This window comes from Mustela erminea, chromosome X (genome assembly GCF_009829155.1).
Source record: "Mustela erminea isolate mMusErm1 chromosome X, mMusErm1.Pri, whole genome shotgun sequence".
Lineage (NCBI taxonomy): Eukaryota > Metazoa > Chordata > Mammalia > Carnivora > Mustelidae > Mustela > Mustela erminea.
The window spans coordinates 85247175-85274343 of NC_045635.1; the positions used below are offsets into that span (position 1 = coordinate 85247175).

The following is a 27169-nucleotide window of genomic DNA, read 5'->3' on the forward strand; positions in this document are numbered from 1 at the left end:
TCTGTCAAATAAATAAGCAAAATCTTTAAAAAAAGGAAAGTATAGGAAAAGGCAACAAAAATTAAAGGTAAAATGCAAGAACTTTGTATCCCATAAAATCAAGAGTTTACTGTGGTTAGAAGTCAGACTAAATGAACATAGTCTGACTATGTTCAGATTAAGTGAACATAATAATGAGGAATAATTGGTAATGCTTTTTCCATGGACCAAAATTTTGCTAAGTTTTGTACATCATCACTAGCTTCAGTTTTTTCCCCCTTTTATGATTTTCACTACTGGAATTACCAGTCTTTAGCTGTGAGCTCCTCTTCCACATCACCCAGTGCCACTGGGTAATCTGTCAGCTCTGAAGTATCCCACTCTGTCTTGAAATTTTTATTGGTGTCTGCAGGCATGGCCATGTCAGTTTCAGACATCTGCTCTCGCACCATTTATGATTGGTCAGTGGCATCATCTTTGCCCAGAATCAGAGCAAATGCTCTGAAGCCCAAAGATACTTAGGAAGTACCAGGATTCAGAACTCATGCAGGATGCCTTTCCCGTAAGAAGTTTGGATACTTGCTGAAGCATAGATTTAAAAGGAAGGAACGAACAGTGGCAATAAGATGTTGTTTGTGACAAAGCCTGAAAATGTCATATTGATCTATTCACCAATAAGAAGCATAGTGAGTAGATGTGGTACATAAACACAATAGAGTATTAATCAGCCATTAAAAATGTGTTCTTGCCATTTGTGAGAACATGGGTGGACCTATATGGAATTATGCTAAGTGCAATAAGTCAGACAGGAAAAGATAAATACCATTATGGTTTCACTTATATGTGGAATCTAGAAAACAAAAGAAGGGATCAAAGGACAACAACAAAATGGGCCCTTAAGTACTGAGAACAAACTGGTGGTTGACAGAGGGGAAGTGGGTGAAAGAACAAAGTAAATAAAGGGGATTAAGAGTTTTATAAATTTTGGGGGCGCCTGGGTGGCTCAGTGGGTTAAAGCCTCTGCCTTCGGCTCAGGTCATGATCCCAGGGTCCTGGGATCGAGCCCCGCATCGGGCTCTCTCCTCAGCAGGGAGCCTGCTTCCTCCTCTCTCTCTGCCTGTCTCTCTGCCTACTTGTGATCTCTGTCTGTAAATAAATAAATAAAATCTTAAAAAAAAGAGTTTTATAAATTTTTAGTTATACAATAAGTGATGGAGAAAAAATGTACAGCATAAGGAATATAATCAATAACATTGTAATAATGTATGGTGGCAGATGGTGGCTACACTTATCAGGGTGAGCACTGGGTAATGTATAGAATTCTCTAATTCATATGCTGTACAAATGAAACTAATGGAACATTCTATGTCAACTCCATTTTACAAAATAATTAAAAATAAATGAATGAATGAATAAATAAAAGAATCATAGGAAGGGCATTTGTTTTTTTCTCTTCATTATGTTCAGTTAGCCAGCATATAGTACATCATTAGTTTTTGATGTAGTGTTCAATGATTCATCAGTTGTGTACAACACCTAGTGCTCATCACCACATGTGCCCTCCTTAATACCCATCACCTGGCTACCCCATCCCCCCACCCTCCTCCCTTCTGTGACTCTCAGTTTGTGTCCCAGGGTCCAGAGTCTCTCATGGTTTGTCTCCCTCTCTGATTTGGAAGGGCACTTGTTACCATGCCTTTCATCCTGTCTTTGAGCACAGTGGAATGAGTCAGAGGGAAATAGGCACTACCTTCCTTTTAACTGTTAAAAAAAATCCATTCTCTGACTTTTGATGTAATATTTTCTGTCTAGTTGCATGGGAAAAACCACTGTACCTATTATTTGGTTGTACTGTCCCATCAAGAGTATGCTGAGGCTCTAAACCTAGGTACCTATGAATAGGACCTTATCTGGAAATTGCATACCTGCTGGTGTTTCAGGTTATGATGAGGTTATTTGGGTGGGCCCTAATCCTATATGACATATGGCATTACAAGAAGTGTAAAATGTCACTGAAGACAGGAACAGTTGGGGAGAACATATGATGGAGACAGAAACTAGAGTGACATTGCTTTAAGCAAGGGACATCAAGGATTGATGGTTGCCACCAGAGGCTTGGAAGAGGCAAGGGGAATTCTCCACAGTGTCCCAATGTGCCAGGCACTGGTGACACCTTGATTTCAGTCTTTTAACATCCACAACTGTGAGAAACCCCGTACATGTTGTTTTCAGCCACTAATTTGTGTAGTTTACCATAGCAGTCAATGGAAACAATGACAGAACCTTAGTTTTGTTTCTTTTCTTGTCAGATTGGTTGCTTTGCTAAGATTAACAATAGGGCTGTAATTTATGAAATGGGAAACAGTAGCATATACTGGTTAGATGTATTCACTCAGAAGCCACAGAGCCTGTGTTCACATCTAACTCTTGAAACTTAACTAGCCCTGCCTTCATTGTGCCTCAGTTCCTTGATGTTGAAAGTCAGATATCAATAGCTTCACCTCATAGGTTGTGGTGAGGATTAATGAGTAAATATAGGTTTCACACTTAACAGTATTGGACAAAGGGAAGGTAACAAATATTAATCATGTTATCATTACTATCATGTCAGAATGGACTTTTAAAGTTTTGAGAGCCCTTTTTATTATTATGTGCATTCATATTGTATGTTGTTAAGTGACCTTCACAATATAATATTTATCATCAAAAAGCAGTTAAAAAAACTATATATTGGAGGCTCCTGGGTGGCTCAGTCAGTTAAGCATCGGACTCTTGGTTTTCGGCTCAGGTCATGATCTCAGGGTCATGAGATTGGCTTGTGAGATTCGAGAGAATCTGCTTAAGATTTTCTTTCTCCCTCTCCCTCTGTCCCACCCACCCCACTCATACTCACTCTCTTTTGCTCAAAAAAAAAAAAAGCTGTAAGTGGGATATTATTTCACTTCTGTCCTGAAATATGCTACATTTGCACAGTAAAATTTCTCTTTTTTAATATTTTATTTATTTATTTGATGAGAGAGAGAGAGAGTACAAGCATGGGGAGTGGCAGAGAGAGAGAAAAGCAGGCTCCCACTGAGCAGAGAGCCTGATGTGGGGCTCGATCTCAGGATGCTGGGATCATGACCTGAGCCAAGGGCAGACACTTAACCCACTGAGCCCCCCAGCTGCCCCTGTTCAGTAAAATTTTGAAAAAAGAAATATATATATATATATATATATATATATATACACACACACACACACACACACACATATATATATCTGTTGTATGTATGTATGTATATATATATATAAAAATATATATATATACACAACTGTAAATAGTACTTATCCATGAGTAATAGACATTTTTAAAAATTCTAATGATTATTTTCCTTCCTTGTATTTTCCTTTTTTTTTTTTCAACAAAAGGACTAGGGTTTAGAAGTGAAATAGGTAACAAGATAGAAATAAATATCCTCAGCCATTCCGAAAGGAGCCTGAGTTAGGGTCAGATGTAGAATATCTCCAAAGCAAGGATATTAGCTAATAGGGTGGCCACAGCTTTAACTTGTGAGCCTACCACATAACAATCCCAATGGGCATCTTCAGGGGCACCAGAGATGTCTAAGGAAAAGCAAGCCTGTCTTTCAAATAAACCTTGCATTCCAGGCTCAGGGTTTTAACCTCCCAGTTAGCCAAGCAGGGAACCTACAGTGGAGGGAAAGGGGGAGGGAGCACGAGATGGCCCAGTGGTCTCAGCCCACAGCTTTCAGTGGCAAGATGCTTCAACAGCAGGATTCAGGGGGAAGTTTAGTCACAGGCTCCTTCAGCCCAGGGCCTAGGCAAACAAAAACACGTGGATTAAAATATCTTTGAAGTATCTTCCTTGTACCACTAAATTAGTAAAAGGAAAGAAAAATATACAGATGGCCAACACTTATAATACAAATCAGCTCAAGTTCAAAATGTGGTGTATCCCTCAACCAATCTAGGGATTTCAGCGTTATTCTGGACACAGAAAAAACAAAATCCCTGCAATCACTGTTGTCTCTCACCAGCATGGCCCAGATTATGATCTGGATATACCGGCCAGATGAGTAATAATGTGAATGAAAGCCAGAAAATTAGGCCTGGACAAAGGAAAGTGTTTTAGGTTCAGGAGACACCAAGACATTGCATTGTGCTAGCTGAAGCCTGGGAACTCTAAGGCTGAACACAAATGATGAAAAAAGTGACTAAAAATACTATCTGTTTACTCTGTTAGTGTTCCCTACAGCACGCAAAGTGGCAAACTGGGTGCATCCCTTTAAAAATCTCTGAGAGAACACACATGGCAAGGAAGCATAAATGGCAGGTCACCCTGTTGGCATGTGATTCTGGAATAGTTCTTGTTTCTTCCGTCCTCCTTTTCTATTAGGTAGCCAGGCATCAGTGAAAAAAAGAAGTAACAAAACAATAGAATATTTCACTGAAGTAGAAATTATTTGTTAAAAAGGTATGAAAATTACAGTCAAACCAGATACCAATGAGTAAACCAATCTTCAACACCACCACTCAATTTTTTTCCAAGTATCATGTTTGTGCATTTCCTCCCTGTGTTAGTCTGCTAGGGCTTTCATAACAAAATAGCAGAGACTGGGTGGCTTAAACAACAGAAATTGTTTTTCTCACAGTTCTGGAAGGTAGATGTCCAAGGTCCAAGTGTCAGCATGTTTGGTTTCTTGGCGGCTTCTCTCCTGGGCTTTTAGACTGCTACCATGTCACTGTATCCTCACATGGTCATCCCTAGATCCATCTTTTCTGTGACCAGTTCTCCTTTTATAAAGACACCAGATACATTGATTTAGGTCCACCTGTAGGATTTTTTTTTAATTTTTTATTTTTTTATTTTTTTATTTTTTTATTTTTTTAGATTTTATTTATTTATTTGACAGAGAGAGATCACAAGTAGGCAGAGAGGCAGGCAGAGAGAGAGGAGGAAGCAGACTCCCTGCTGAGCAGAGAGCCCTATGCGGGACTCGATCCCAGGACCCTGAGATCATGACCCGAGCCGAAGGCAGCGGATTAACCCACTGAGCCACCCAGGCGCCCTAATTTTTTATTTTTTATAAACATATATTTTTATCCCCAGGGGTACAGGTCTGTGAATCACCAGGTTTACACACTTCACAGCACTCACCAAAGCACATACCATCCCCAATGTCCATAATCCCACCCCCTTCTCCCAAATCCCCTCCCCCCAGCAACCCTCAGTTTGTTTTGTGAGATTAAGAGTCACTTATGGTTTGTCTCCCTCCCAATCCCATCTTGCTTCATTGATTCTTCTCCTACCCACTTAAACCCCCATGTTGCATCACCACTTCCTCATATCAGGGAGATCATATGATAGTTGTCTTTCTCTGCTTGACTTATTTCGCTAAGCATGATACGCTCTAGTTCCATCCATGTTGTCGCAAATGGCAAGATTTCATTTCTTTTGATGGCTTCATAGTATTCCATTGTGTATATATACCACATCTTCTTGATCCATTCATCTGTTGATGGACATCTAGGTTCTTTCCACAGTTTGGCTATTGTGGACATTGCTGCTATAAACATTCGGGTGCACGTGCCCCTTTGGATCACTACGTTTGTATCTATAGGGTAAATACCCAATAGTGCAATTGCTGGGTCATAGGGCAGTTCTATTTTCAACATTTTGAGGAACATCCATGCTGTTTTCCAGAGTGGCTGCACCAGCTTGCATTCCCACCAACAGTGTAGGAGGGTTCCCCTTTCTCCGCATCCTCGCCAGCATCTGTCATTTCCTGACTTGATGATTTTAGCCATTCTGACTGGTGTGAGGTGATATCTCATTGTGGTTTTGATTTGTATTTCCCTGATGCTGAGTGATATGGAGCACTTTTTCATGTGTCTGTTGGCCATCTGGATGTCTTCTTTGCAGAAATGTCTGTTCATGTCCTCTGCCCATTTCTTGATTGGATTATTTGTTCTTTGGGTGTTGAGTTTGCTAAGTTCTTTATAGATTCTGGACACTAGTCCTTTATCTTCTCCCATTCTGTCAGTTGTCTTTTGATTTTGTTAACTGTTTCCTTTGTTGTGCAAAAGCTTTTGATCTTGCTGAAATCCCAATAGTTCATTTTTGCCCTTGCTTCCCTTGCCTTTGGCGTTGTTCCTAGGAAGATGTTGCTGTGGCTGAGGTCGAAGAGGTTGCTACCTGTGTTCTCCTCAAGGATTTTGATGGATTCCTTACGCACATTGAGGTCCTTCATCCATTTTGAGTCTATTTTCGTGTGGGGTGTAAGGAAATGGTCCAATTTCATTTTTCTGCATGTGGCTGTCCAATTTTCCCAACACCATTTATTGAAGAGGCTGTCTTTTTTCCATTGGACATTCTTTCCTGCTTTGTCGAAGATTAGTTGACTGTAGAGTTGAGGGTCTATTTCTGGGCTCTCTATTCTGTTCCATTGATCTATGTGTCTGTTTTTGTGCCAGTACCATGCTGTCTTGATGATGACAGCTTTGTAATAGAGCGTGAAGTCCGGAATTGTGATGCCACCAACGTTGGCTTTCTTTTTCAATATCCCTTTGGCTATTCGAGGTCTTTTCTGGTTCCATATAAATTTTAGAATTATTTGTTCCATTTCTTTGAGAAAGATGGATGGTACTTTGATAGGAATTGCATTAAATGTGTAGATTGCTTTAGGTAGCATAGGCATTTTCACAATATTTATTCTTCCAATCCAGGAGCATGGAACATTTTTCCATTTCTTTGTGTCTTCCTCAATTTGTTTCATGAGTACTTTATAGTTTTCTGAGTATAGATTCTGTGCCTCTTTGGTTAGGTTTATTCCTAGGTATCTTATGGTTTGGGGTGCAATTGTAAATGGGATTGACTCCTTAATTTCTCTTTCTTCTGTCTTGCTGTTGGTGTAGAGAAATGCAACTGATTTCTGTGCATTGATTTTATATCCTGACACTTTACTGAATTCCTGTACAAGTTCTAGCAGTTTTGGAGTGGAGTCTTTTGAGTTTTCCACATATAGTATCATATCATCTGCGAAGAGTGATAATTTGACTTCTTCTTTGCCGATTTGGATGCCTTTAATTTCCTTTTGTTGTCTGATTGCTGAGGCTAGGACTTCTAGTACTATGTTGAATAGCAGTGGTGATAATGGACATCCCTGCCGTGTTCCTGACCTTAGCGGAAAAGCTTTCAGTTTTTCTCCATTGAGAATGATATTTGCGGTGGGTTTTTCATAGATGGCTTTGATGATATTGAGGTATGTGCCCTCTATCCCTACACTTTGAAGAGTTTTGATCAGGAAGGGATGCTGTACTTTGTCAAATGCTTTTTCAGCATCTATTGAGAGTATCATATGGTTCTTGTTCTTTCTTTTATTGATGTGTTGTATCACATTGACTGATTTGCGGATGTTGAACCAACCTTGCAGCCCTGGAATAAATCCCACTTGTTCGTGGTGAATAATCCTTTTAATGTACTGTTGAATCTTATTGGCTATTATTTTGTTGAGTATTTTCGCATCTGTGTTCATCAAGGATATTGGTCTATAGCTCTCTATTTTGATGGGATCCTTGTCTGGTTTGGGGATCAAGGTGATGCTGGCCTCATAAAATGAGTTTGGAAGTTTTCTTTCCATTTCTATTTTTTGGAACAGTTTCAGGAGAATAGGAATTAGTTCTTCTTTAAATGTTTGGTAGAATTCCCCCGGGAAGCCGTCTGGCCCTGGGCTTTTGTTTGTTTGGAGATTTTTAATGACTGTTTCAATCTCCTTACTGGTTATGGGTCTGTTCAGGCTTTCTATTTCTTCCTGGTTCAGTTGTGTTAGTTTATAGGTTTCTAGGAATGCATTCATTTCTTCCAGATTGTCAAATTTATTGGCGTAGAGTTGCTCATAGTATGTTCTTATAATAGTTTGTATTTCTTTGGTGTTAGTTGTGATCTCTCCTCTTTCATTCATGATTTTATTTATTTGGGTCCTTTCTCTTTTCTTTTTGATAAGTCAGGCCAGGGGTTTATCAATTTTATTAATTCTTTCAAAGAACCAGCTCCTAGTTTCAATGATTTGTTCTATTGTTTTTTTGGTTTCTATTTCATTGATTTCTGCTGTGATCTTTATGATTTCTCTTCTCCTGCTGGGCTTAGGGTTTCTTTCTTGTTCTTTCTCCAGCTCCTTTAGGTGTAGGGTTAGGTTGTGTACCTGAGACCTTTCTTGTTTCTTGAGAAAGGCTTGTACCGCTATATATTTTCCTCTCAGGACTGCCTTTGTTGTGTCCCACAGATTTTGAACCATTGTATTTTCATTATAATTTGTTTCCATGATTTTTTTCAATTCTTCTTTAATTTCCCGGTTGACCCATTCATTCTTTAGAAGGATGCTTTTAGTCTCCATGTATTTGGGTTCTTTTCAAACTTCCTTTTGTGGTTGAGTTCTAGCTTTAGAGCATTGTGGTCTGAAAATATGCAGGGAATGATCCCAATCTTTTGATACCAGTTGAGTCCTGATTTAGGACCGAGGATGTGATCTATTCTGGAGAATGTTCCATGTGCACTAGAGAAGAATGTGTATTCTGTTGCTTTGGGATGAAATGTTCTGAATATATCTGTGATGTCCATCTGGTCCAGTGTGTCATTTAAGGCCTTTATTTCCTTGCTGATCTTTTGCTTGGATGATCTGTCCATTTCAGTGAGGGGAGTGTTAAAGTCCCCTACTATTATTGTATTATTGTTGATGTGTTTCTTTGATTTTGTTATTAATTGGTTTATATAGTTGGCTGCTCCCACGTTGGGGGCATAGATATTTAAAATTGTTAAATCTTCTTGTTGGACAGACCCTTTGAGTATGATATAGTGTCCTTCCTCATCTCTTATTATAGTCTTTGGCTTAAAATCTAATTGATCTGATATAAGGATTGCCACTCCTGCTTTCTTCTGATGTCCATTAGTATGGTAAATTCTTTTCCACCCCCTCACTTTAAATCTGGAGGTGTCTTCGGGCTTAAAATGAGTTTCTTGGAGGCAACATATAGATGGGTTTTGTTTTTTTATCAATTCTGATACCCTGTGTCCTTTGACAGGGGCATTTAGCCCATTAATATTCAGGGTAACTATTGAGAGATATGAATTTAGTGCCATTGTATTGCCTGTAACGTGACTGTTACTGTATATGGCCTCTGTTCCTTTCTGATCTACCACTTGTAGGCTCTCTCTTTGCTTAGAGGACCCCTTTCAATATTTCCTGTAGAGCTGGTTTGGTGTTTGCAAATTCTTTCAGTTTTTGTTTGTCCTGGAAGCTTTTAATCTCTCCTTCTATTTTCAATGATAGCCTAGCTGGATATAGTATTCTTGGCTGCATGTTTTTCTCGTTTAGTGCTCTGAAAATATCATGCCAGCTCTTTCTGGCCTGCCAGGTCTCTGTGGATAAGTCAGCTGCCAATCTAATATTTTTACCATTGTATGTTACAGACTTCTTTTCCCGGGCTGCTTTCAGGATTTTCTCTTTGTCACTGAGACTTGTAAATTTTACTATTAGGTGACGGGGTGTGGGCCTATTCTTATTGATTTTGAGGGGCGTTCTCTGAACCTCCTGAATTTTGATGCTCATTCCCTTTGCCATATTGGGGAAATTCTCCCCAGTAATTCTCTCCAGTATACCTTCTGCTCCCCTCTCTCTTTCTTCTTCTTCTGGAATCCCAATTATTCTAATGTTGTTTCATCTTATGGTGTCACTTATCTCTCGAATTCTCCCCTCGTGGTCCAGTAGCGTTTGTCCCTCTTTTACTCAGCTTCTTTATTCTCTGTCATTTGGTCTTCTATATCACTAATTCTTTCTTCTGCCTCATTTATCCTAGCAGTGAGAGCCTCCATTTTTGATTGCACCTAATTAGTAGCTTTTTTGATTTCAACTTGGTTAGATTTTAGTTCTTTTATTTCTCCAGAAAGGGCTTTTATATCTCTCGAGAGGGTTTCTCTAATATCTTCCATGCCTTTTTCGAGCCCGGCTAGAACCTTGAGAATTGTCATTCTGAACTCTAGATCTGACATATTACCAATGTCTGTATTGATTAGGTCCCTAGCCTTCGGTACTGCCTCTTGTTCTTCTTTTTGTATTGAATTTTTCCGTCTTGTCATTTTGTCCAGATAAGAGTATATGAAGGAGCAAGTAAAATATTAAAAGGGTGGCAACAACCCCAGGAAAATATGCCTTAACCAAATTAGAAGAGATCCCAAATCGTGAGAGGGGAGAAAGGGGATAAAAAGAGGTTCAAAAAGGAAGAAAGAAAAAAAAGAAAAAAGAAAAAAGAAAAGAAAAGAATTAAGAAAAAGAAAACAAATAAAAATATAAAAAAAGAAAAAATATATATATTGGATGAACTAGTTAAAAAACGTTAAAAAAGAAAAAGGTAAAAGTTAAAAAAAAATTTACCAGAAGGCGAGAATAAAAACAAAAAATGAAAAAGAAAAAAATTAAATTAACTGCTAGACTAAAAAAATCACAGGGAAAAAGCCATGAGTTCCGTGCTTTGCTTTCTCCTCCTCTGGAATTCTGCTGCTCTCCTTGGTATTGAAACCGCACTCCTTGGTAGGTGAACTTGGTCTTGGCTAGATTTCTTGTTGATCTTCTGGGGGAGGGGCTTGGTGTAGTGATTCTCACGTGTCTTTGCCCCAGGCGGAATTGCACCGCCCTTACCAGGGGCCGGGCTGAGTAATCCGCTCGGGTTTGCTTTCAGGAGCTTTTGTTCCCTGAGCGCTTTCTGTAGAGTTCCGGAGGACGGAAATACAAATGGCGGCCTCCTGGTCTCTGGCCTGGAGGAGCCGAGAGCCCGGGGCCCCACTCCTCAGTGCACCCTCAGAGAACAGCGCCCAGGTACTCCCGTCTGCCTGACCTCCAGCCGCGCTCCGAGCTCACCGAGCCTGTGACCGGTTCAAGGTAACACCGAGCTGTGAGCTTACTGTCGGCTCTGTCTCTGTAGCCGGCTTTCCCGTTCCAATACCCACAAGCTCTGCAACACTCTGCGACACTCAGACACCCCCGATCCTTCTGTGACCCTGCGGGACCTGAGGCCACGCTGACCCCGCGTGGGCTTCGCCCCGGTTTAGCCTGTGGAGCGATGTCCCTCAGCGGAACAGACTTTTAAAAGTCCTGATTTTGTGCTCCGTTGCTCCGCCGCTTGCCGGGAGTCGGCCCCTCCCCCTGGGGTCTATCTTCCCGTCGCTTTGGATTCACTTCTCCACCGGTCCTACCTTTCAGAAAGTGGTTGTTTTTCTGTTTCCAGAATTGCTGTTCTTCTTCTCTTCGATCTGCCGATGGATTTTCAGGTGTTTGCAATCTTTAGAAAAGCTATCTAGCTGATCTCCGGCTAGCTGAAGTAGTCTCAGCCTGCTACTTCTCTGCCATCTTGACTCCTCTCACCTGTAGGATTTTTTAATCTTACTTTCTCTTTAAAGGAAATGTGTCTAAACCATCACATTCTGAGATTTCAACATATTAATTTGGGAGGGACGTAATTCTGTCCATAATAGTGCCATTATATTCTCCATGTGTGCACATGTAATACATATACATTACATTACGTGTGGGTTTTGCATATCTGGAGACTCAACATTTCCTAAATATCATGAAACGAGTAGCTAAATGTACCCAGTTTTCTCCCCACTCTAACCATTGGATTATGCACTCTTTTTCTGTTAAGGACTGGGACCAGCACAAGGGAAGTGACTAGCCATGGACCTGTAGGAAGGGACTGATCTTGTATTTGGGACTCGAGCCTCCTGTTTTCAATCTGTTGTGCAACAGTCTCCCCTTTATACTTTGTTATTCTGTACTGTCTCCTTTTAGGGGACCACTGAGAGGATGATATTTTTTAAAAGATTTTATTTGTTCATTTGAGAGAGAGTGAGAAAGAGAGAGTAAGAGTGGGGGGTGTGGTGAGAGGCAGAGACAGAGGGAGAAGCAGACTCCCTGCTGAGCAGGGAGCCTGGTGAGATGCAGGGCTGGATCCCAGGATCCTGAGATCATGACCTGAGCCTAAGGCAGATGCTTAACCAATGGAGCCACCCAGGTGCCCGGAGAGGATGATATTTTAATGTCAAAAGAAAAGGTGAAAAAATAGGGTACCTGGGTGGCTCAGTCAGTTGAACATCCGGCTCTTGATTTTGGCTCAGGGTCATGATCTCAGGGTCATGATTTCAGGGTCTTGGGATCCAGCCCTTGACTGGGTCTGTGATCAGTGGGGAGTCTGTTTCTCTCCCTCTTCCTTTCCTCATCCCCCTGCACACGCTCTGTATCTTTCTAAAATAAATAAACAAATCTTTAAAAATTGTAGAAGGTGAAAAGAAAGACAGAAATCACATCAAATGGAAAGAAACATCTGATAAAGGGTTAAGATCCAAAATATATAAGCAACTCATGCAACTCAATAGCAAAAATAAACCGAACAACCCAGTGTTCAAAAGGGCAGTAGATCTGAATAGAAGTTTTTATGAAGAAAAGATACAGATGGCTGGCCAAAAATGCATGAGAAGGTGCTCAACATCATAGCTGTGGGGGAAATGCAAAGCAAACCCACAATGTAATATCATGCCATCCATGTTAGAATGGGGATTATGAAAAAGACAAGATATAAGAAGTGTTGGTGAAGATGTGGTGAAAAAAAAATAAAACAGCCCTCATCCACTTTTGGTGGTAAATGGGTGCAGCTACAATGGAAAACGATATGAAAGTTCCTCAAAAAATTAAAAATAGAACTACCCTATTTTCTAGCAATCCTGGTTCTGGATTTCTCTGATGAAAACAAAAAACACTCATTTGAGAATATATATGAACCTCAAGTTAATTGCAGATTTATTTATAATAGCCAAGACATGGAAACAACCCAAGTGTCCATTGATGGGTGAATGGATAAAGAAAATAGGAAATATAATACACACACACACACCCACATGCATGCATGCACAATGGACTATTAGTGTGCCATGAAAAGAATGAAATGTTGCCACCTATAGCAACATGGATGGATTTTAAGGGCTTTATGCTGAATGAAATAAACCCCACAGAGGAAAAAAAAAATACCATATGTCCTCACTTACACGTGGAATCTAAAAAAAAACCAAAAACCAAAAACCAAAACAAAACAAAAAAACAAAAAAAAAGATCAAACAAACAGAAAAACCAAGTACAGAGATATGGGGAATAGATTGATGGCTGTCTGAGGTGGTGGCTGAGGGCTGGACAAAAGGGTGAAATGAGTCAAAACATACAAACTCTAGTTATAAAATAAGTAAGTCATGGGGGATATAATGTACAGCACAGTGACTATAGTTATTAATACTGTACTGAAAATGTGAAAGTTGCTCAGAAGTAAATCTGGAGGGTCCACATCACACCCAAAATTTCTGTAACTATACGTAAGGTGATGGATGTTACCTAGATTTATTGTGATGATCGTTTCATGATATACATATCAATACCAAATTATTATGCTATACACACACAAATAAAAAGTAGTGGTGATTTGCTTCCTCTTCCTCAACGACATGAGGTAACTCATCCACAAAGGATTGGCACCACATCAAAAAAACCCCGAAATCTTGTCATTTGCAATGACGTGGATGGAACTAGAGGATATTATGTTAGGCGGAATAAGTCAATTAGAGAAAGACAATTATCATATGATCTCCCTGATATGAGAAGTTTGAGGGGCAGGGCGGGGGTTCATGGGGGGAAAGGAGGGAAAAATGAAACAAGATGGGGCCAGGAAGGGGGACAAACCATAAGAGACTCTTAATCTCGGGAAACAAACTGCGGGCTGCTGGGTGGGGTGTGGCGGGAGGCAGGGATAGGGTGGCTGGGTGATGGACACCGGGGAGGGTATATGTAACGGTGAGAGCTGTGAACTGTGTAAGACTGATGATTCACAGACCAGTACCCCTGAAACAAATAATACATCATATGTTAATTTAAAAAAAGAAATGGCACCAAAGCTAATCCAGCAAATAAACATGTGTACACTTCCATTTCTTCTGTGTCAAAGCACAATCATCTCTATGAGATGTTCATAGTCAAGTCATGTCATTTGTTGGGGTGGGAGGAGAACACAAGAAGGACATATACATATGCATATATTTGTTGAAATATTACAGCACTAGAAGTCAGATACTTTTTATTGCTTTGCTCATTTCTCTTCACAACACTCTGTGAGGTAAGTATCAACCTGCCTATTTTACAGATGACCCACTGTGAGGTCACACATATCTCTATAGATGCATCATTTTCATTTTCTACAGGTTATATTTTCTCAACGAAAAGACATTATTTTAGACGCAGCAACAAAACTTTTCTTCAAACCAGTTTACGAAACAGTGACTATAGTGTGATCCCAATACTCTCTGAAAAATTCATATGTATGAAAAGAATGAAAGAACATATATAAAGTTGTACATCCTACTTGTGCCCTACATCTACATGTCATGGTTATTAAATGTGAATTAGAGGTCTATTGTGTGCCAGGCACTGTCAGTCCAATTCCACAGCTGCATCCATGTCTTCCTTCTCTTGGTATCTAGATATCTAGACTGGATAACTGGAAATGTCCACGGGCAGCCAGATTGGATGTTAGTGCCCACCATATGCAGTGATGAGGTTTGACCTCAAATGAAATCCATCCCAAGCAAGTTAAGCCAGGGCTTAACCCTGGGTCCTGCAAACCCAGCACCTAAATGCGAAATGATGCAGTTGAGTGGGGCTAGATTGTACCTTGGGAAAGTAAAGCAACTTGTAGCCTATACCTTTACCCTCTTGAATAACACTCAGAGGATATAACCTTCCTCTGAGGAGACCTTGCTCCCAGGTACAGAGTGAAGGACAAGGTAATACCTGTGTGGCTTCAGCCTTGGTTGTCTCATGGGTGGGAAATAGAAGTTTCACTTTTTAGTCCATGGTCAGGTTGTATGGTAAATTTTGGAAAATATCTTGTGTCTGTTTTATGCCTAGGATGTTGGTCTTCCCATTTAGTCCTGAGAGGGGTCCATCTGAGGTGCCGTGGAGACCTTGTCTCCCAGTTGTGGGGGCCTGTACTCAGATCCATAGGGGAAAGGGGAGAAATGAGGTTCTCAAAGACAAACACAAAACCAGGACCTCAACATCTAATTCTCCTGACTTAATGACATGGTTTTCACAGATTTCTCATAAGAAATTCACCTCCCCCACTGTTCCTCTTAGAGCTAACACCCCAGTATGATCCATCTCTCTCTCATCTCTTTCCTGTTCACAGAACTAGACCCAGTGAAATTCCTTTATAACCTAGTGGTACGGTAAGCTTTTCCAATTATGACTAAAACACCAGAAGCAATTAGGGAAAAGAGTGATATATTTAATTTCATTTAAAAATTGCATGGTGGGGTGCCTGGGTGGCTCAGTTGTTAAGCGTCTTCCTTCTTTTGGCTCAACTCATGATCCCAGCATCCTGGGATCTGCCCATGTCAGGCTCCCTCCTCAGAGGGGAGCCTGCTTTTCCCTCTCTATATCCCCTGTGTTTATGTTCCCTCTCTCACTCTCTCTGTCATAAATAAATAAAATCTTTTTAAAAATTGCATGGCAAAAACAAAAACACAAGCAATCTAAATTGAAAAGACATAAATTTTGAAAAATATTTACAACTTATGTCACAAAAGGTTTGATCCCTTAATATATAGGGAGTCATGAAAAAGTAAGGGCAAAAATATCCTCCAAAAATACCAGGAGAAAAATAGAAGCAATAGATATAAACAGGTGTTTGACCAAAAAAAAAATTCATGACCTCTTCTTAACAATGTGATAACAATATGATAGTCTCTAAGGAAATCAGCATTCCCATGCATCACTGGAGGTATTGTAAAATGGTACAAACCCGGTGGATGGGATTTGTGCCATCTAGTAAAATTATATACACATTTCCTCTTGGAACCAGTAACCTCTCTTATAAAAAAATATATCTAAAAAACAAAAACAAAACAACGGAAAAGACAAAAAGGGAAAGATACAGGGTGATTCCTTACAGAAAAATTTGTAACAGCAAAACCTAGAAATAAGACAGATGTCCACCAATAAGGGGCTGGATGAATAAGATATGACACATCTATGTCCTAGCTAGAAAAGCAAGAGGGTCTCCCTCTCTGTATGGCTATGGACTGATCTCCAGCATATATATATATACATATATATGTATATATATATATATATATATGTATATATATATATATACACACACACATATACGTGTGTGTGTGTGTGTGTGTGTGTGTGTGTGTGAAAAAAGCAAAGTGACAAAAATGTGCAGAGATGCTGCTGTCCAATATGGTAGTCAAGCCACACAGCACTATTTACAGTTAAATGAAAAAAAAATTAGTTAATCAGTCACAGTAACCATATTTTAGGGGCTCAACACACAGGGGTAGGATAATTTCTTTTAATTGAAAGTTTAAACAAAAACAGACAAAAATGATCACCTATAAGGTGAAGAAGAGCAGCCCAAGATGGAAGAAGATGCTGTATATACACTATGGAGTATTATGCCTCCATCAGAAAGGACAAATACCCAACTTTCGTAGCAACATGGACGGGACTGGAAGAGATTATGCTGAGTGAAATAAGTCAAGCAGAGAGAGTCAATTATCATATGGTTTCACTTATTTGTGGAACATAACAAATAGCATGGAGGACATGGGGAGATAGAGAGGAGAAGGGAGTTGGGGGAAATTGGAAGGGGAGGTGAACCATGAGAGACTATGGACTCTGAAAGGCAATCTGAGGGTTTTGAAGGGGCGGGAGGTGGGAGGTCGGGGTACCAGGTGGTGGGTATTATAGAGGGCACGGATTGCATGGAGCATTGGGTGTGGTGCAAAAATAATGAATACTGTTATGCTGAAAATTAAAAATATATATATAATATCAAAAAAATTATAATACATATTTACGGGCTCCATGCACTGAAAACCACAAGAAACAATGACCAACTCAGTAGAAATGACCATCTCCAGTTTCCTTGTGACATAATACCTTGGCACTAATCAGAAAATTCCTGACTGACAAGGAAGACAACTTAATTTCTGGAGGAGGTTGAAAATGTGATTATGTTAGGTATTAAGGCCCAGTGTGGTGACTTGGCCCAGCATAAGCGACTGCATTTTTGACCCGTGATTTTCTTTTTGACACCACTGAAGAGTCATGGCCCTGACCTAGTGTCACCCACCATGGGCTAACACAGTTCAATAAATGACTCATTCTTCTTTCAAAGTGTACTGTTTATGAGTGTGAGCTCTGTAGACAGACAGGGCCTAAACCCTAGTTCTCTACTTGGAAGTGGTGGGAGTTTTTATTTTATCTTACATTAACTCAATTGCCCAAGCTCTAAAATTGCACTTATACAGTACTGACTGAAGAAAAGGGTTTAAAACAAAAATGTATCCTTGTGTTTTGAGGTTTACAAGGATGAATGGTGAAGAACCACATTACTTCTAAAATTCTACTGCAGAGACATTGCGGTAACTGGCTCTTTCTGAACCCTGAAAGAGTGAAAGAACTCTGTGCCTCAGTTCCTGCTGTAAAATGGGGAAAACGACTGGACCTTTTTCTTGGGTTGCAGTTTTGGGAGAATCGATTGAATTAATACACAAACACGCTTTAAGCAAATCAAGCCACACTGTACCAGCTCAATAAATGTCAGGTGTTTTTATACACATACGCAAGTTCAGATTCTTTTAGTTTTGATAGTTTTTATAAAATGTTTTCATGTGTTTTTAAAACCTATTTGTTGAGAGAGAGAGAGAGAAAGCGAGCGTGCGAGCCGGGGTTAGGCACAGAGGGAGAGAAAAACTCAAGCAGATTCTGTGCTGGGTGCGGAGCCCAACACGGGGCTCAGTCCCATGACCCTGAGATCAGACCTGCGCTGAAACCAGGAGTCCCCACTCAACCAACTGCACCACCCAGGTGCACCGATTTTCATGTGTTTTGAATAAGTATCAGTAATTTTAAAACTGAATCCTATTCATCAGCTGATGCACATTTGAAATCACCAACTTTCACTATAACCACTGATGGATACCTAACTAACTGTGAGAACATCTCAGAAGAACTTGGAACAAGCAGTCTCAGGGAAGAGCACCACCATTTCTGCACATGAGGAAACAAAATCCAAGGGCTCCTCCTGAATCCAGCCTCCTCCCCACACACCCCCACCCACAGCCACTGCAGGTCCTGCATGTCCTATCTCCAACAGGCTCAGTCCAAGACCATCCTTGTGCCCTGCACACTGCTGCAGTACTGAGACAATCCACCCTCATCCCTCCCTCCTTTGACTTCTGGAAGATTATCCTAATGGTTATCCCCATAGCCATCTTGTCTCTGTCCAGTCCAGTCTTCACACAGTGGCCAGAGTCACCTCCTGAGCACATGAATCATATCATGTCACTCTCATGCTGTAACCCCCCACCTTCAGAATGATGCCAGTCTCCTTACACGGCCCAAAAGGTGTGGCTCCTGCATGTCCTGCAACTTCATGTCTTACCATCTACATTTTGTCTACCGGGCTCCAGCTACTTCAGCAGCTTATTGTCTGCTCCTGGAATAACTGGTTCCAAGCACATCACAAACCAAAAGGCCAGGCCAGGCCTGGTTTTCTCTGGGTCATCAGGACTCAGCTCAAATGTCACTTCATGAGAAAGAGTGTCACTGACAACCCCATTTATGAAAATCCAAGTTCCCATCATTTCCTACTCAATGGACTTATTTATTTTTCGTAAATATACAACTGTCCTGCTTACTGATTTTCTCACCTGCTTCTTGCCAGTTTTCCCAAGCTAGAAACAAAGCGCCAGGGACAATACCTTGTTTTGTTTGTTTGTTTGTTTGTTTGGCTGTGTTGTGACTCCAGCAACTAGTCAGTGGCTGTTATGGTGATAAGGGAAATCTGTGTTATCAGGTGGCTAACCAATCCAGCAGGGAAATCCCAGTCCTGGCCCCAAGGCCATTCTGGATTTTCCCTCCTGCCTTGCCTGCCCCAGCTACAAAAAATGCCACAGATACGGAAGTAAAAGTGTGTAAACTACCCCCTTTGTTTGTGCTCCGGGCTCAGACCTGGGGAGATTACTCTCCTCTGAGCCTGCTGGCGTTAAATTAACCTCCAATCCTCCAAAGTCTCTGAGGGCCGCTTGGTTCTTCTGCCAAGACCAAGTCCAGGTTCCCTAACAATAGGTTGAATTGAATCACCCCCCAAAAGACATCTTGAAGTCTTAGCCCCAGAACCTCAGAAAGTAACTTTACTTGATGTATGGTTATTGAAGATGTAATTAATTTGATGTAATTAATAAGATGTAATTGAAATGAGGTCATACTGGAGTAGGGTCTGTCCCTAAACCAAGGTGACTGGTGTCCTTATAAGAAGACAACAATGTGAAGACAGACCATGGACAACACAATGTGACTACGAATGCAGACATTGCAATCACAGAGCTGTAAGCCAAGAGATGCAGAGATTGCCAGCAAACCACCAGAAAGCATGGATATGATGCCCTGCAGGGATTCTGAGGGAACATGGCCCTAGCAACACCTTGATTTCAGACATTTAGCTTCCAGAAACATGAGACCATAAATTTCTGTAGTTTAAGCCACGTAGTTTGGGGTACTTTGTTATGGGAACTTAGGAAACTACAGCAGCCCCTCCCATATCAAACACTGTATGACTGAAGAAAAAGAATTGTTCCCTTTTTGATCCACTGGATGCAGACACAGATAGTTAAAACTGAGCTGCAAGAGAAATGGATACCACTATAAGACATGAAAGGATTCAAAGTTTTAAGAACGGCTTGCTGCAAGTTCACAGCAGTGCTTTTCAAACTTGCACAAACACCAAAATACACAGGAGAAATTATTCAAAATGCAGATACAGCCAACCCGATTTCTCAGTTAGGGATACGCCAGACCTAGGGTGGGCCCCTGTACCTGCTATTTCGATGTGCACTTCCTGCTGACTATGACGAGGTAGTCCAGGGACCACAGTTGTAAAACTCCTGACCTAAACATCTGACATTTGTATATCATTAATGTAATGTCTGCTATGCAGAATTCTGTGATATATGAGGTGTCTCTGTTAGTATAATTATCCAGCGGGACAGTGGTTCTTCCCTTCCAACTGTGACCACAGATTGCATTCTCACATGGATTCAAACTTAAATTCCACAATATTCCTATGTTGTTGGAGAATTGTGTGTTGTTCTCCTGTTGTTTAAAAAAAAAATACTGGAAAAATGGCAGTGCCTTAACAAAAGTGTCCCAGTGAAGGGACCATGATATCTTCACTCTTGCTCTAGGAAATTGTCTAGCACCCTGGACATCTTGCTTGATTTTTCTCTATCAGCTCCTATTCCTGGGGCTCAGAGTTCACACCCTTCTCTGCTGGCAAGAGTCAGGGGGTCAGACAGCACATGGGATGGAGAGGAAAGTGAGAGGCAGAGCACATGAAACACACGGGAAGATGAGAATGTGCTTGCCTATCCCCACTCAGGTCACTGGAAGCTGTGCAGTGACACATTGCCTCCTCCCCAGCTCCACCCCACAGTCCCTTCCTTCACACAGCAGTGACGCTGAGGCTCTCACATCATAGTGATGGAGGCTCATGCCTGCTTGCTGCTCCATGTCCAGGTATTCTCTTTAGCAGTCATGGTAGAATGTTCACATCCAAAGCAGCACATTTGACAATGATGGAGCCAAAGTTGGAATGGGCAGCTAACATTTTGCCGGCTTTCTGAATGCCACACAGTGTAGATTGCTGTTTCCAGACTTCTCTTTAAATCCTCCAAGCGTTGCTCTCAAGTTTGCAACATTACTTTCTTCCTACAGATTGGGGGATACTCAGGCTCAAAGAGCAAAGTACATGCATAGAGAATTAATGGGCAGTAATAAAGAGACACAGAAGCCCATTTGAAGGGGCTAACACTGGCTAATTCTGTGACAATATAACATCAAAATACATAGGTAAAATGTCAGATGGCAAGTGTTTGAGCAAAATAGGAATCCAAGCATCATACCAATAAAATACATGAATAAATAAGTAAATGATGAGGGAGAAGCAGAAAGCTCTATTCAACATTTGAACACCGATTTTTAAATCTAGAAAGGATGACAGCATTATAAAAGCAACACTTAACAATTATCAGAATAATGAGGGAGTCAGCAAAGAATCATAAATGGATTTTCAGTTTATACCAAGTTTCACAGCAGTCACTGAGTCACCATGGTAACCAAGCTGGCCAAAGAAAGCTGAGAGAAAACAAACAGCAACCATCCTGACTTGTCTCCTAACACATGCTCAGAACTGAGGAGCACAGACATAACCCACAGTCATTCACCTCACATATTCCTCACAAGAAATATTCCCCAGAGAAGTTGGAAGGGGAGGTGAACCATGAGAGACTATGGACTCTGCAAAACAATCTGAGGGTTTTGAAGTGGCAGGGGCTGGGAGGTTGGGGTACCAGGTGGTGGGTATTATAGAGGGCACGGATTGCATGGAGCACTGGGTGTGGTGCAAAAATAATGAATATTGTTATGCTGAAAATAAATAAAAAATAAATTTAAAAAAATGTAAAAAAAAAAAAAGAAATATTCCCCAGAGTTTCACCAATGCACACACAGATACACATCCACATACACACACACACACACACACACACACACACACACTCATGCATGCTCTCTTGCTTTTTCTTTTCTTTTCTTCTCTTTTTTTGCCACCAAAATACTAAGGAATTCACATCGAGGTCCATTTGATTGAGGAAAAATCCCTAACTTCATTCTAACCACACAAACTTGAAAACTATTCAGCTATTTTATATTAGTGAGTAATTTTCTGAAGACGACCTGCAGAATTTTCTGTAGGTCATTTTACTCCCTAGATTCAGTACATTGTTAATCATATCTAAAAGCTACTATGAAAGTCTTGGCAAATGAATATTGTGATCAACAATTTTGTGTCAATTTGGTGAGGCCATGGTGGCCAGATATTTGAACAAGCACTACTCTGAATGTTTCTGTGAGTGTTTTTGAATGAGACTTACACTGAAGTGGGTAAACTTTGAGAAGAGCAGTTAGCTCTCCATATGGGTGGGCCTCATCTAATCAAGTGAAGCTCTCCTCAAAAAAGAGGGATTATCTTCTTTGAGCTGAAGGGGATTTTTCAAGTGGGTCGCCCTTGACTTCACTACAACATTGGCACCTTTTGGTTCTCTAGAAGATAGTCTTCAGAGTCTGATTGTAACTCTTTCCCAAGTCTGCAAACTGCCAGCCTCCCCCATCAGATTCTGCCAACCCTCCACAATCTTGAGTCAACTCTTAAAAACAAAGCTCCATCTATAGGCTCTATGCCAATATCTTCTTTGTTTTGCTTCTCTGGAGAACACTGACTAATACAGGTGTTAAGCAACAAGTATCTTTTATATACCAGAGTAACTAGTGTTCTCATTTTTTAAAATTTTCTTTTATTTTTTTCGGTGTTCCAAGATTCTTTGTTTATGCAGCACACCCAGTGCTCCATGCAATACGTGTCCTCCTTAATACACACCATGAGGCTCACCTAACCCCCCACCCTCCAAAACCCTCAGTTTGTTTCTCAGAGTCCACAGCCTCTCATGGTTCCCAGAGTAACTTGCGTGTTCAAACAAAAAGATTCCCCATCAACATTTGGCTACCAGCAGTTCAGTGAAAATACACTCCCTGAAAACTGCAACAAAAATTACTGCCATTGACAATAGCATAAAAAGTATGAACCACACAGAGGTAAACTATATAGAGCATCTAGTCCACAGATGTGCAAGGCCTGTATTCTGAACACTGCAAAACTTCAGTGAAGGAAATAGGACCTAAATGAATGGAAGAACCTACTGTCTTCAGAGGTCAGAAGACTCAGTATTGTTAAGACTCAGTATCATTAAGACTCACTATTCCTCCCAACTCCATCTATACATTCAACCTCATCCCAGTAAAAATTTTATTCTTCTTTTTCAAAGTCATCTTAATAGTGTAGGCCCTTTACATTTCCACATTTCCACATTTCCACATTTCCACATTTCCACATGACTTTTACAAGAAGCTTGTCAGTTTCTTTTATATATATATATGTATATATGTATATGTACATATATAGAGAGAGGGCATATATATACGTGTATATGTATATGTACATATACATATATGCATATGTACATAAGAGAGGGCATATATACATGTATATATACATGTATATATATGTATATGCATATGCACATACATATATCTATATATGTATGTTATATATGTATATCTATATATGAATATATGTACATATATACATACATATGAATATATGTGTATATATGCATATACATATGTATATGTATGTGTGTATGTATATATATGTATATATACATATCTTTTATATATGTATATTTTATATATGTGTATATGTACATATACATATATATACACATACATATATATACATACATATATACACTATGTATGTATGTATATATGTATGTATATATACATATATATATATAAAAGAAACTGACAAGCTTCTTGTAAAAGTCATGTGGAAATGTAAAGGGCCTACACTATTAAGATGACTTTGAAAAAGAAGAATAAAGTTGGAGGATAAGCACTACCTTATTTCAAAATTAAATATAAATTTACGGTAACCGAGACAGCATGGGATTGGGATGAAGGTAGAAGTGTATATTAGAGGAATGACATAAAGAGTCCAGAAAAACACCCACACATATATGGACAACTGATTTTTTAAAATTTATTTATTTTCAGCATAACAGTATCATTTTTACAAAGCTGCAAAGGCAATTCAATGCAGAAAGTACAGTCTTTTCAACAAGTGGTGCTGGGACAAGTAGGTCTCCATATGCACAAACATCAACTGTGATCCATGTATCACACCATATTTAAAAAGTCAGCTAAATATGAGTCACAGACCTAAATATAAAAACTAAAAGTACACTTCTGAAGGAAAACACTGGAAAAAATCCTTATGACCCTGGGTTAGTTGAATATTTTATAGATACGCAAAATCAAAGCATAAATGATAAACAGAAAACTCAATTTTCTCAAAATTTAAAAACAGCATCAACATAAACAAAACCCTTTTGTTCTTCCACAGACTTGAGGGAATTAAAAAACAAGCCACTGACTTGGAGAAAATGTTTGTAAACCATATATCTGATGAAGGACTTGTACCCAGAATAAAAAGTCTCACAAATGTCAATTAGAAGAAAACAGACACTCCAATAAATAAGTGGGCAATATATTTGAAAAGATTCTCTGCTAAAGAAGATATACAAATATGAAATACACATGAATAGACACCGAACATCATTAGTCATTAAAGAAAAGTGATACCACTGTATCCCTGAGAATAGCTAAAATAAAAAGACTGTCCTTACCAAGTCCTGGCAGGGTGTAGAGGATGGAAGTCTCATACACTGCTGGTGGCAATGAATAATGATGTGACCGCTGAGGAAAACAGTTTCCAACACAGTTAATTGTATAACTCCTCTAAGTAAATACCATTAAACATCAGAGAAAGAAAACATAGATCCAGGCAAAAACTTACACCTGAGTGTTAATAGCTCCTGAATTTACAAGAGCCCCAAATGAGAAACAACCCAAATATCCATTAGCAGGCGAATGAAAGACCAAATAGTGACACATCCACAGGTTGGAATATTAGTCAGTGGTTTTAAAAAAAAAAGAAGGAAATATTCATACATGCAACCAATGGATAAATCTAGAAATAATTGGGCTGAAGGAAAGAACAAAAAAGGATTAAAAAAAAGAATATACACTGTAGGCTTCCACTCACATAAAATTACAGGAGAAGAAAAACTAACCATAGTGAGAGATCAGTGGTTGCCTGAGATTGAGGGTGGTGTCGAGAGGGAGCTAGAGTGAGGTAGCTCTGGGCATTACAGTGGGGCACAAAGAGGCTTTTTGAGGGGAAGGATATGTTCATCTAGACTGTAGAACTGGATTGACAGGAACATACACATACCAAACCTTTTAGAGCATCCCCTTTAAATATGTATTGTATTGTATATTGGCTATACCTTGTTGGAGTATTTGACATTTATTATATATTGATAATTCTCTGATGTCATTAAATAAATTGGGTGACATATTCATATGATTATGTTTTTATAGCATGATCAGACTCACACTATATCTAATCACTGGTTCCCACTACATATAACCAAAGTAGAAATAATTCTTTCCAATTAACTTTATCCAAATATTTAGAGAAAGTTGATTTTTCTTTCCTTCTAAATTACAGAAATAAAAATATTATATAATAATCATGATGATATTTAAGAGACCTGGTTACTTTATGAAAAGAAGCTGAGTATCATTATAATTGAGAAAATCCTAGGGTGTTAAATATTTTTTAAGATATTAAATTTTAAGAGAGTGGGAGGTCCAGGCTTCCAGGTATGGACTGAGTAAGACATAAGGATGAAAAGTACTGCATAATAAGTATAGCCAATGGTATGGTAATAGCATTGTATGTTGACAGATGTCAATTACACTTGTGGTGAACATAGCATAACATGTAGTTTTCCAAACACTATGCTGTACACATGAAACAAACGTAACATTGTGTGTCAGCTCAGTTTCATTGAAAGCAATGTGTTAACCTCTAGTCATTTGGGGCTGTTCTGGCCCTTTAAAAGTGTTTATTATATTATAAGGGGTGCCTGGGTGGCTCAGTGGGTTAGGCCTCTGCCTTTGGCTCAGGTCATGATCTCAGGGTCCTGGGATCGAGCCCTGCATCGGGCTCTCTGCTCGGCAGGGAGCCTGCTTCCCTGCCTCTCTCTCTACCTGCGTCTCTGCCTACTTGTGATCTCTGTCAAATAAATAAATAAATAATCTTTTTTCAAAAAAGTGTTTATTATATTATGGAAAGGATCATGGGCACCAGGTAAGACTTTACCTTGTAATGTAGAAGAGTGCAACTGCACATTTCCACACCCACCTAGGAGATACATGGGAATTGCTGATTACTATTTATACAGTGAGAACAATTTATTTATGCAAATGGATATTAAAGACCTACTGCCTTGTTGAACCAGACAATTTATTACATTTCAGCTATGAAAGCCATCTCCAAAATGGGTCTTAAGGGCTACCGTACAGCATGTAGCTACTGATGGAATGGAATTCCACCTGCTAAACCTCTTCTCCCATGATGAGCTCAAGGCAGCTTTTTAAAGTTTTGGCTAGTCTATGAACCTCGGTGGAGCTATTCCACATCACGTTTTTGTTCAGATCTATGCATTCGCTTAAGCCAGGATTCATATCCAGCCAGGGATGTGAGGTGCTGGAGTCTCCTGAAGATTGTTGCCCTTGAATCTGGAGTAGAGGTCAGATCCTCAGAACCAATCTCTTTCAGGTACTTGATAGGAGCTGGGCCACCAGCATGAAGAGCTGCAGAAGAAGAGACAGCTCCAGAAACCACTATCCTTTTCTGGTGTAGCTCTATGCCCAGCACCATGCTAGGCACTAAATTAGTGACAATGACTCAGATACGATTGGTCATGATCATAAGAATCACATGTTATAATGGACTTCTCACCTGGCCTTCTTCTCCTTGCCTCATCTATCTTCTAACAACAAAGTTGAAAAGGAGAAAGAAGTGGCTTGAATTCATACAGGCATTTACAACCCCACATTATCCACAGGGCCATGGCCTTGCTCATGGGTATCACTGACTGGTCTCAGCAGTCCTGTGATGAAGCATTCTCAACCCCATGTAATTTACAGAGGGGCTAGCTAGGCCTCGGAAGAGGCCATTACCTGTCTTCCCTCCCAGGCCCAGGCTTTAGATGAAAACAGCTCCAGGACACCCCTGAAGGAGAACCCATGCTCACCAGGGCAGGGCAAGACCCCAACGGCTTTACCTAGAAGACTGCCTGGGCACCAACCCCCACAGCTGGAAAGAGGCAACCTGAATCCGGATGCCTTTGTGTCCCCATGCCCCAGGGAGTTTCAGCCCCACCACAGGGACCCAAACCCTCAGCTGAGACCCAAACACCCAAAGGCTGGACCCTGCAATCCCTGCCAAGCACATTTGTCTCCAAAAAAAGTCCTTAGGACTGCAATGCTGACTTCTGGTT

General features: G+C 40.1%; 1 pseudogene; it reads right to left on the minus strand.

The window, feature by feature from the left end:
• Positions 1 to 281: 281 nt before the first annotated feature.
• On the minus strand, positions 282 to 26547 carry LOC116582315 (annotated as a pseudogene).
• Positions 26548 to 27169: the final 622 nt, after the last annotated feature.